The 11,285-nt window shown below is 45.8% G+C and overlaps 1 long non-coding RNA gene across 1 annotated transcript; it reads left to right on the plus strand.

The window, feature by feature from the left end:
* The first annotated feature begins 536 nt into the window (after positions 1-536).
* LOC117527300 lies at positions 537-7,619 on the plus strand. The gene is made up of 3 exons (XR_004565491.1): positions 537-548; positions 2,699-2,703; positions 7,488-7,619. It is a non-coding gene; the product is annotated as an uncharacterized LOC117527300 (long non-coding RNA).
* The last annotated feature ends 3,666 nt before the right edge of the window (positions 7,620-11,285 follow it).

The raw sequence follows: 11,285 nt of genomic DNA on the forward strand, positions 1-11,285 counted from the left end.
TTTATTTACATCTCACATTCATGCCTGGAAAAAGTCCTCACCATCTCCTTTAGGTCCTTCAGTAAATGCTTCTGTGGCGCATTAGCATGGCTATAAGACCGTTCAGCTTAATGGCCAAATTAGTTGAACTTTCAGGTCTTCTTTTTTAAGAAAGTCCTCTACACCACTCCACCAGGAAGCTGTTTTTTTTATATTTGCTATAAGTTTGAGTTTAAGGAAGATAGTTTTAGAAAAAAAGTATTTGAAATGGCATCAAGAAATTAAAATGTGTGAAATACCAAGTGTTCCAATACTTTTGAGGGTAACTGAGAAACACATAGACAGCATCTTACATCTCAAATAAGCAAACAGAGGATGAATCAGCTGCTGCCTGCTCATTTTAATAATCTAAAATCACTGAAGAAACACGTATATACGAGGTCTGTCAATAAAGTAACGGTCCTTTTTATTTTTTTCAAAAACTATATGGATTTCATTCATATGTTTTTACGTCAGACATGCTTGAACCCTCGTGCGCATGCATGAGTTTTTCCACACCTGTCGGTGACGTCATTCACCTGTGAGCACGCCTTGGGAAGGAGTGGTCCCGCCCTCTCGTCGGATTTTCATTGTCTGGAAATGGCGGAATGAAAAGGACTTTTTTCCATCAGAATTTTTTCAGAAGCTGTTTGAGAGGCACCTGGAAACCATTTGAAAAATTTATCTGGCTTTCGGTGAAAATTTTACGGGCTTCACAGAGAATAAGGTCTGTTACTACAGCTTTAAGGACCCCTTTAAGGACGCTCAGCGCACCGCGCTCCAAGCTGCAACAACGCAGCACAAGCCACCGAACCATTTCTAAGCTGATGGCTCTGTGGATACGAGACCGTCGTGTGCTCTTTCTCTGGTTATCACAAGAGCTGGACATCAGCCATTTTCCGGCAGATTTCACTTTTAACAAGAGATTTTGTCATGGAAAGCCGCGCGGAGGCTTTGCGCATCACGACCGATTCGCTTTGGAAGCGAGACAAAGGAACACCTCCGTTTCAGAGTGATAAAGGACAAGTTTGGACATGTCCAGCTCTCCACAATTTCACTGATACTTACTGGACTGGTAAGCATTGAAAGCCGAGATAGACATGTCCAAACTTGTCCTCTGACACGCCGAAACAGAGGTGTTCCTTTGTCTCGCTTCCAAAGCGAATCGGTCTTTATGCGCAAAATTTTTCGAATGGTTTCCAGGTGCCAGTCTCTGACAGCTTCTGAAAAAATTCTGATGGAAAAAAAGTCCTTTTCATTCCGCCATTTCCAGACAATGAAAATCCGACAAGGGGGCGGGACCACTCCTTCCCAAGGCGTGCTCACAGGCGAATGATGTCACCGACAGGCGTGGAAAAACTCACGCATGCGCACGAGGGTTCAAGCATGTCTGACGTAAAAACATGTGAATGAAATCCATATAGTTTTTGAAAAAAATAAAAAGGACCGTTACTTTATTGACAGACCTCGTATAAGACAACCCAAATTAAAGGAGAAATGCTGCTATTAACAACCTGTCCCTCATTTCTGCCATAAAATATGGCCGTTTATACACTGATATAACTTTGGTGTCATTAGGAGTTCGTGGTTCAACAATGTGTTCAGATTTAAATCTGGCTCAAAGATTTTTCTTCTACTAAAGTGGATTAGAACATTTGTGGAACACAGCGCCAAATACTGTACAAGAGGGACCTAGCAGTCATTATGTGTCACCAATTTCAAAATGGCTCTTTTCAACCAGACAAGCAGTGCCATGACATGTCAATCATCTGGGTGGCACCTGGGGTGTCCAATCAGATTTAGGGTTAGTCCAGTGCAACCCAGCTACACCCATGCTTGGAAGTGTTCAACATTTGACATTTCCTGTTTCACTGTTGACTCAAAATTTAGCACTTCCTGTTTCAGTCTCAAATTGCCATTGAATTCCTACGAGATCCCACGAGATCTCATTTATTGTCAAACCAGGAAGTGTTCAACATTTGACTTTTTTTAATTTAATGAGACAAACAAAAAGTTACACAGAAACCTTATAGAGGATTAAATACAACAGCAAAAACAATATACCAAAGAACAGGTGAATAAAAAAAAAAAACAGATCAAAACTAGGGGGAATTCATAAAATAAAAACTTTCCAAACTTAAACACATTTGACATTTCCTGTTTCACTGTGGACTCAAAATTTGGCCCTTCCTGTTTCAGTCTCAACTTGCCACTGCATTCTCACAAGATTCCATGAGATCTCCTGTCTTGTCAATCCAGGAAGTGATCAACATTTGACATTTTCCTGTTTCACTATGGGCTCAAAATTTGTCACTTCCTGTGTCAGTGTCAACTTGCCACTGAATTCCTGTGAGATCCCACAAGATCTCTATTGTCAATCCAGGAAGTGTTCAACATTTGAAATTTTCTGTTTCACTATGGACTCAAAATTTGGCACTTCCGGTTTGGGACTCAGTGTACCATGAGCGAGTTTAATATATAATAATATTTAATATAATATTTATATGTCGCAGAAATGAATGAGCAAAGCTCTTCAGCATCTCACCGTGTCATTTAGGTCCTTCAGACATTTTTATGAGCACACAAAGTGCAGCAACAGTGAAAATTAAACATGCTTAAGGGCCCCTTCACACAAAGTGCGAAGTTTGGACGAAGTGCACACTTAGTACGCATGATGCAGGAATCGTGTGCAAACCGTGTAATGTCATCCCTGCCTCCAACGCCTTATACACCTGTTGCTACAACTATTTGCGCGCACAAGCACCTGAAAGACAAAGTGTGCGCTGTGCGAACCTATTGCACCCTCTCAGAGCAGGTGCCGGCCAAATTCCAGGTGACACGAACGAACACCTAACACTGCTCGCATGACCTGGGAGGAGAACTGAGGACCACGGTCTGAGACAATGTCTGATGGAATCCCATGCAGACGCACGACGTGGTGGACCAGGAGGTCTGCAGTCTCCTGGGCCGTCGGGAGCTTCGGGAGGGCCACGAAGTGGGCCGCCTTGGAGAACCGGTCCACTATCGTGAGGATGGTAGTCATACCCTGGGACGGCGGGAGGCTCGTGACAAAGTCCAGGCCGATGTGAGACCAGGGGCGATGAGGCACGAGCAGAGGCTGGAGTAGGCCTTGGGTCCTGTGATGGTCGGCTTTGCCCCTGGCGCAGGTGGTGCAGGTCTGGACGTACTCCCGGACGTCGGCTTCCAGAGATGCCCACCAGAAGCGCTGCTGGACCACTGCCACTGTTCTTCACACCCCTGGGTGGCAGGAGAGTTTAGAACTGTGACAGAAGTCAAGGACTGCAGCCCTGGCTTCCGGTGGGACGTACATCTTGTTCGTGGGTCCAGTCCCCGGGTTCGGGAACCCGGGGTTCCGGGTTCCATGTCAGGGCCTCCCGGACGGTCTTCTCCACGTCCCAGGTAAGGGTGGCCACGACAGTGGACTCGGGGATGATGCTTTCTGTTGGGTCTGACAGCTCGGTCCTGACTTCCTCCTCATGCACCCGGGACAGGGCATCAGACTGTTGGTTCTTCGTCCCGGGGTGGTATGTGATCTGAAAGTCAAAACACCCAAAGAACAGTGACCAGCGGGCTTGCCTGGGATTCAGACGTTTGGCGGTCCGGATGTACTCCAGGTTCCGATGGTCGGTGAAAACCGTGAATGGTACCAATGCTCCCTCCAACAGGTGTCTCCACTCCTCAAGAGCCTCCTTCACCGCAAGAAGTTCCAGATTGCCGACGTCATAGTTCCTTTCAGCCGGGGTCAACCTGCGGGAAAAGTAGGCACATGGATGGAGAACCTTGTTGAACTCCCTGCTCTGGGATAGCACGGCTCCTATCCCTGAGTCAGAGGCGTCCACTTCAACTATAAACTGGCGATTGGGATCGGGCTGCACCAGAACTGGTGCAGTCGAGAACCGGCGTTTCAACTCCCTAAACGCGGCTTTGCACCGATCCAACCAGGTGAAGGGGACTTTTGTGGAGGTCAGGGCTGTCAGGGGGCTAACTACCTGACTGTAGCCCTTGATGAACCTCTGGTAGAAATTTGCAAAACCGAGGAACTGTTGCAGTTTCCTACGGTTTGTTGGTTGAGGCCAATCTCTCACCGCCGCAACCTTGCCCGGATCAGGGGCGACGGAGTTGGAGGAGATTATGAACCCCAGGAAGGACAAAGAAGTGCGGTGGAACTCACACTTCTCGCCTTTCACAAACAGCCGGTTCTCCAACAACCGCTGCAGGACCTGATGTACATGCTTGACATGGGTCTCAGGATCCGGAGAAAAGATGAGTATATTGTCCAGATATACGAAGACAAACCGATGCAGGAAGTCCCGCAAGACGTCATTAACCAACGCTTGGAACGTCGCGGGCGCATTGGTGAGGCTGAACGGCATGACCAGGTACTCAAAGTGACCTAACGGGGTGTTAAATGCCGTCTTCCACTCGTCTCCCTCCCAGATCCGAACCAGGTGATAAGCATTCCTAAGATCCAATTTTGTGAAAATTTGGGCTCCATGCAAGGGCATGAACCTGAATCCAACAGAGGTAATGGGTATCGGTTGCGAACCGTGATCTCGTTCAGCCCTCTGTAATCAATGCATGGACGGAGTCTGCCGTCCTTCTTGCCCACAAAAAAGAAACCAGCACCCATCGGGGAGGTGGAGTTCTGGATCAACCCGGCAGCTAACGAGTCCCGTATGTAGGTCTCCATTGATTCGTGTTCCAGACGTGAGAGGTTTACAGCCTGCTGGACGGGTACTCAACGCCCGGTATCAAATCAATGGCACAATCGTACGGACGGTGCGGGGGCAGCGTCAGTGCCAGATCCTTGCTGAAGACGTCAGCAAGGTCATGGTACTCGGCTGGCACCACCGCCAGATTGGGGGGGACTAAAACCTCCTCCTTAGCCATCACACCTGGTGGAACCGAGGATCTTAAACACTCCCGGTGGCAGGTTTCGCTCCACTGCGTCACAACCCCAGACGGCCAGTCAATCCGGGGATTGTGCTGTAACACCCATGGAAAACCCAAAATCACTCGGGAGGTAGAAGGTGTTACATAAAACACAATCTCCTCCCTGTGATTTCCAGACACAACCATTGTCACTGGCTGTGTCTGATGTGTGATTAGTGGAAGAAGGGTGCCATCTAGTGCCCGTACCGACAATGGTGACGGTAAGGCCACTAGAGGGAGCCCAACCTCCTTTGCCCATCTGCTATCCAGCAGATTCCCCTCTGACCCCGTGTCCACCAGTGCTGGGGCGTGAAGGGTTAGATCCCCACTCAGGATCGTAACTGGGATGCATGCAGATCGTCGGGGTTTCCCCGTGTGAGTATTATGACCCACCCTGAGCCCAGTCTCTAAGGACGTGTGCTGCTGTTTTGACCGTTTGGGGCAGTTTTTCTGCGTGTGCTCGGTTGAGCTGCAGAGAAAACACTCCCCACGGACCAGCCTCCTTTTTCTCTGATCTGATCTTATTTTGGTCCTGCTCATTTCCCTAACAACGGCAGCAGGGGGAGCTGTCGTCACGTGGAGTACCCTGGCTGTGGAGCATGGGGAAGACGGCTCCCTTTCGGATCCCGGGAGGAAGAGGGACGGCTTGTGCCTGACCACGCCCTTCGTCTCGCTCTGGTCGGTGTTCTGTTAATCGGTTGTCTAACCGTATAACCAGGTCGATAAGCCCGTCTAAATCCCGCGGCTCGTCCTTCGCCACCAGGTGCTCCTTAAGGACCAGAGACAGTCCGTTTACAAAGGCGGCGTGGAGCACAACAGCATTCCAGCCGGCTTGCGCTGCCGCGATGCGGAAGTTGACTGCATACTTAGCTGCGCTCTGGCACCCCTGTCTTATCGACAGCAGCACGCTTGAAGCGGTCTCGCCTCTATGAGGGTGGTCAAACACCTGTCTGAACTCCCTCACAAACCCAGTATATGTCGTTAGGAGCCGTGAATTCTGCTCCCAGAGCGCCGTAGCCCAGGCGTGTGCCTCTCCTCGAAGCAAATTTATTACATAAGCCACCCGGCTGGCGTCTGACTCGTACATGACGGGGCGCTGTGAAAAGATGAGCGAGCACTGCATTAAGAAGTCCGCGCACGTCTCGACACAGCCTCCGTACAGCTCCGGAGGGCTTATGTAAGCTTCAGGGGATGGTGGTGGGGGGGGGGGTCGTTGAACGACCAGCGGAATGTCTGTTTCAGGCCTCTGGTCAGCAGGAGGAGGTGCTGCAGCAGCGCCCTGAGCATGCGCTTCCACCTGGGCGGTGAGAGCCTCCATCCTCCGATTGAGAATAACATTCTGCTCAGTGACTAAGTCCAACCGAGCAGTGAAAGCGGTTAAGATTTGCTGCAGCTCACCTAACACGCCTCCTGCTGACACCTGTTCACCTCGCTCTTCCATTGGCTGTTCAAGCGATGGTTGACGCCCCCCGGGATCCATAACGCTGGCCGAGAAATCCTGTTGTAAAAGTGTAGTGACACGGACCCACAACAGGGGGCGGTAATGAACGGACAATGGATAAAGCCAAAAGTAACAATTTAATGTTGTGAATTGCACAACGGAATACAGACAGTCACTTCCCTGGAAGGAGTGAGAGGCGAAGACGTCGCACTCACACTATCCGCCAATCCAGTTTCAGACTGTAGCCACAGGAAACGGCTGCACACAGAACAATGTTTAATCACTGAAAATTACAGCAGAGAAGGTTACCTAAGTGGTAGCTGATTTCTCGGCGAGGAGGTGGAGTTGCAGTCCGGCCTTTGTAGTGGTGCTGATAAGTGACAGCTGTCACTCCAGCGGGTCCGACGCCCTCTCGTGCTTGGAGCCCGCACTCCAAGCAGGGCACCATCTGGTGGTGGTGGGCCAGCAGTACCTCCTCTTCAGCGGCCCACACAACAGGTTTTCTCTTAAAATGATTTACACATACTTGCATGAAGTTCCAGTATATTTCAGAGCTAATAGTAGGTTAAGGAAAGACACTTGAAGAATAGTTTTGGCAATTTCAGTGACATCTGTTCAATGCTATGGCATTTATAATCATATGCTATCGCACTAGGCAGATACCACTGAAAGAAGGTCTACATGGACAGATTCTTTTATTACAGTAAGGTTTCCACATACCCCAACATACAAAAAACAGAATGGAAATTCATGAAATGAGGTCTTTGTAGTGGTCCCAAAATGCCTCTAAAATGCTCAAAACCTGTGAGCTTCAGGATGTGTGCACTGTCCCTGGACCCCACTGGGGGCCTACAGTGGCCCCCAGGCCCCCACCAATTTTCACAGTTTTTTTTTTCTTTTCTTTTTTCCCTTTCTTATCCCTGCCATAGGTAGTTTCAATCTCCATGACAATCTCCAACTTATTAGTTTAAGACATTTTAAGCCATGAAGATTTGCATAATTAGGGGCGTGGTTGTTTTGAATAAGAGCTACTCAGCCAAACGCTTTTGACTCTCACAGCATCTTTAGCTCAGAGGCCACTCGATGTGGCTGATAGCTGTTGTGGAAGGCTGTGTCTGTCCTTTTGAGCATTTTATGAAAAAACCTGTAATAATATGGCTTGTGTGGTGAAATGTTTTAATGGATCATCTAAGACATTCCTGCTTTAATAGTCACACTGAGTGAAATTCTCATCTTTTTAAAAATTGTATATTTAACTGCCTTAACATTTTTGGCAGCTATGGGTAACTTGGCCTTTTAGGTCCCATTAATGTGTAGCGGCTACTCTGCGCTGTTTTGACTCCTTCCAGTCCCTCCCCTTGGGACATGAACTCACAATCTCTGGCATACAAGACAGACATTTTGACCAGTCAGCTAAAACCCAGGCTCTGGCCTGAGTGGCAGAGTATCCTTTGGATGTCAGTGGAGTAAGGCCTGTTGACTACCACATGCACAGCGACTCCTGCTGGCCTCCATATCCAGTGCACAATTACTGAGAAAATAAGCAGCTCATAACTTTTAATGCCCACACCAAAGCAAACGGCTATCACTCATGCTCCAGCTCTTTACCCAGTTATGGGTTTGTCATCACATAGGCAGAGGCAGTGCTGCCAACGCTGCCAACATGGAGACATTCAAATATAGGCTCTACATTGGCTCTTCTGGGCCTCAAAAGACAACCAATGGGTGTCATCATGCAGGGTTTGTTCAGTATATATGCAATCTATGGTTATCACTTGCATCGTGAGCAAACGCCAGCTATGACATTTTGTCCATATGCCGTATTTTTCTGGACATGATCCAAAACACAGTTGCCTTCATGCTGAAGAGCACATCAGCTGGAGGAGGCCAAGGGGACATTTCACCTGGCTGCAGCAGATAGAGGGTTTGTTTGGGCAATTAAGATGGTCTGGATGTTTGCCTGGGTGGTTGCCATCTAGGTCCAAAGGCAATTCTGTGGCGTTTTGATGTAGCAACATGTAGCATCAGTGCATGCGACCAGACCTGACATCTTTTCACTCCCTCCATTTTACATTTCCATAAAGACACCTGGTGACTTATATTAACCAGCTATAGGGGTAAAATAAGTATTGAACACGTCACCATTTTTTCTCAGTAAATATATTTCTAAAGGTGCTATTGATATGGAATTTTTACCAGATGTCGGTAACAACCCAGTTAATCCACGCATACAAAGAAATCAAACCACAGATGTCCTTAAATCCACAAAATCCATAAAACTGAGAAAATTTAGTTTCAACCAAAATCCAAACATTATAATGTTGGTTCATTTTTGTAACTTGTTGCAAAATTACAGCTCATTTTAATTAAGAGAACATATTTATCTGGGGGGAAATCAATCAATCAATCAACATTTATTCATAAAGGGCTTTACAGCACCAACTGGTGTCCAAAGCACTTAACATTAAAAAGTGCTAGGTCAGGAATACTACATAATTCAAGAGGTAGCTTGTTGCACAGTCTGGGGCCAGCTACCGCAAAAGCATGATCACCCCAGCGTTTGTATCTTGACCTCGGAACATCTAAGTAAAGCTGGCCAGATGCCCATAATGTCCTACTGTAAGTGCGCAAAGTTAAAATTTCAGACAAGTAGGGAGTTGCAAGGCTGTAAATAGCTTTAAAAACACACTAAACACACACTAAAATCTTAAAATCAATTCTAAAATGAACTGGAAGCCAGTGGAGTGAGTACAGGATGGGCATAATATGCTCCTGTCTAAAAGTGTTTGTTAAAAGATGAGCAGCAGCATTCTGCACAAATTGGAGATGTGCAAGAGATAACTGATTAATGCCCGAATAAAGTGTATTACAATAATCAAGTCTGGAGCTGATGAAAGCATGAATGGCCGTCTCAAGATTACGTCTACTGAGGAAGTGCTTTATTTTAGCCAAAAGACGAAACCTGAAAAAACTTGCTTTGACAACAGAATTTATCTGTTGATCAAACCTCAAACAGCTGTCAAATATCATTCCCAAATTCTTGACAACTGGTTTTACATAATTAGCCAGGGCACCAAAATTTGGTGTTATCACATTTGGTATGCCAGGGCGCTCAAACACCATGATCTCAGTTTTACCATCATTCAGGTAAAGGAAATTTTGGGACAGCCACTGCTTTGCATCGCGAATACAATTAAATAGTGATGACAAAGCATCACTCAGATTAGTCCTCATAGGCAGATAGATTTGCAGATCATCTGCATAACAATGAAAGGACAGGTTGTGCGGGGTTATAACTGACCCCAATGGCAGAATGTACAAAGAAAATAGAATAGGCCCAAGAACAAACCCTGTGGCACTCCACAGCACAGAGGAGCAGTTGATGAAGAGAGGTCCTCAATCATGACAGAAAAGCTCCTTTCTGCCAAATATGATCTAAACCACTTAAGTGCAGTACGCTGAATGCCAATAACTTGTTCTAACCTGGAAACAAGTACTGTGTGATCCTTAGTGAATATTGTGTTTTCCTTCATCGCCATCATGCAGACTAACTAACTACAGGCATGGGTGCGCATGCATGAGTTTTTGAGATTACCCTTGACTTATTTTACATTAAAAACCATGAAATTTCTTGTAAATCACGTACAAATCTACCAAATGTTGGTCATAGCATCTGATCCCTTGAATTTATCTCCCCCACAGAGGTTGAAATTCAGACTTGTTTCCAGACACTGAATTTTGGCAATATCATATTATGAATCCCTTATCTAAATGCTAAGGAATAAAATTCTAGTGGTGCCAAAGAAAATTATTTTTATGACATAAAAACCCCAGTGGCACTATAACTTTAAATTGTGTGTAATAATGTGAAATAACACAGGGAAAAAGTATTGAACACCTGAAGAAAGGGAGGTGCAAAAAGGCATGGAAAACCAAGACACCAGCTGAAATCTATCAGTAAATAGAAAACTCCTGCCGCTTATCAGTGCAAATTAATATCAGCTGGTTCAGTCCCAAATGATGGCCTATAAAAGGTGTTTTATTACCAAGGTGTCACACAAGAAACACCTCACAATGGGTAAAAGCAAAGACCTCTCTCAAGATTTTCGCAACCTTATTGTTGCAAAATATACTTGTGGCATTGGTGACAGAAGGATTCCTAAAATTCTGAATGTTCCAATGAGTACTGTGGAGCCATAATCCAGAAGTGGAAAGAACATCGTTTCACCATAAACCAGACACGACCAGGTGCTCTTCACACACTTTTTTCAGCATATACAACACTGGCAAACTTCATGAAATTGAAGGAAGAATGAACAGAAAAATGCACTGAGCCATTCTTGATAAAAATCTGCAGCCATCTCCCAGGATGATAAAGATGAAATGAGGGTGAACATTTCAGTAAGACAATGATCCCAAAAACACAACCAAGGAAACTCAATTGGTTTCAGACAATGAATCTACAGTCCATCTGGAAAGTATTCACAGAGCTTCACTTTTTCCATATTTTGTTGTGTTATTCCAAGATGAAATTCTTTTTTTCCTCAAAAGTCTACACATAATACCACATACTGACAATGTGAAAAAGTTGGTTTTTTTTTTTTAGATTTTTGTAAATTTATTAAAAATTAATTAAAATAAAAAAACAAAACAAAACTGAGGAATCACATGTACATAAGTATTCACAGCATTTGCCATGAAGCTCAGTATTGAGCTCAGGTGTATCCTGTTTCCACAGATCATCCTTGAGATGTTTCTACAACTTAACTGGAGTCCACCAAGCATGAAGTCAAAGAAATCGTCTGTAGACCCCAAAGACAGGATTGTCTCAAGGCACAAATCTGGGGAAGGGTACAGAAACAATTCTCTGGTC

Source organism: Thalassophryne amazonica, chromosome 16 (genome assembly GCF_902500255.1).
Source record: "Thalassophryne amazonica chromosome 16, fThaAma1.1, whole genome shotgun sequence".
NCBI classification, from domain to species: Eukaryota; Metazoa; Chordata; class Actinopteri; order Batrachoidiformes; family Batrachoididae; genus Thalassophryne; species Thalassophryne amazonica.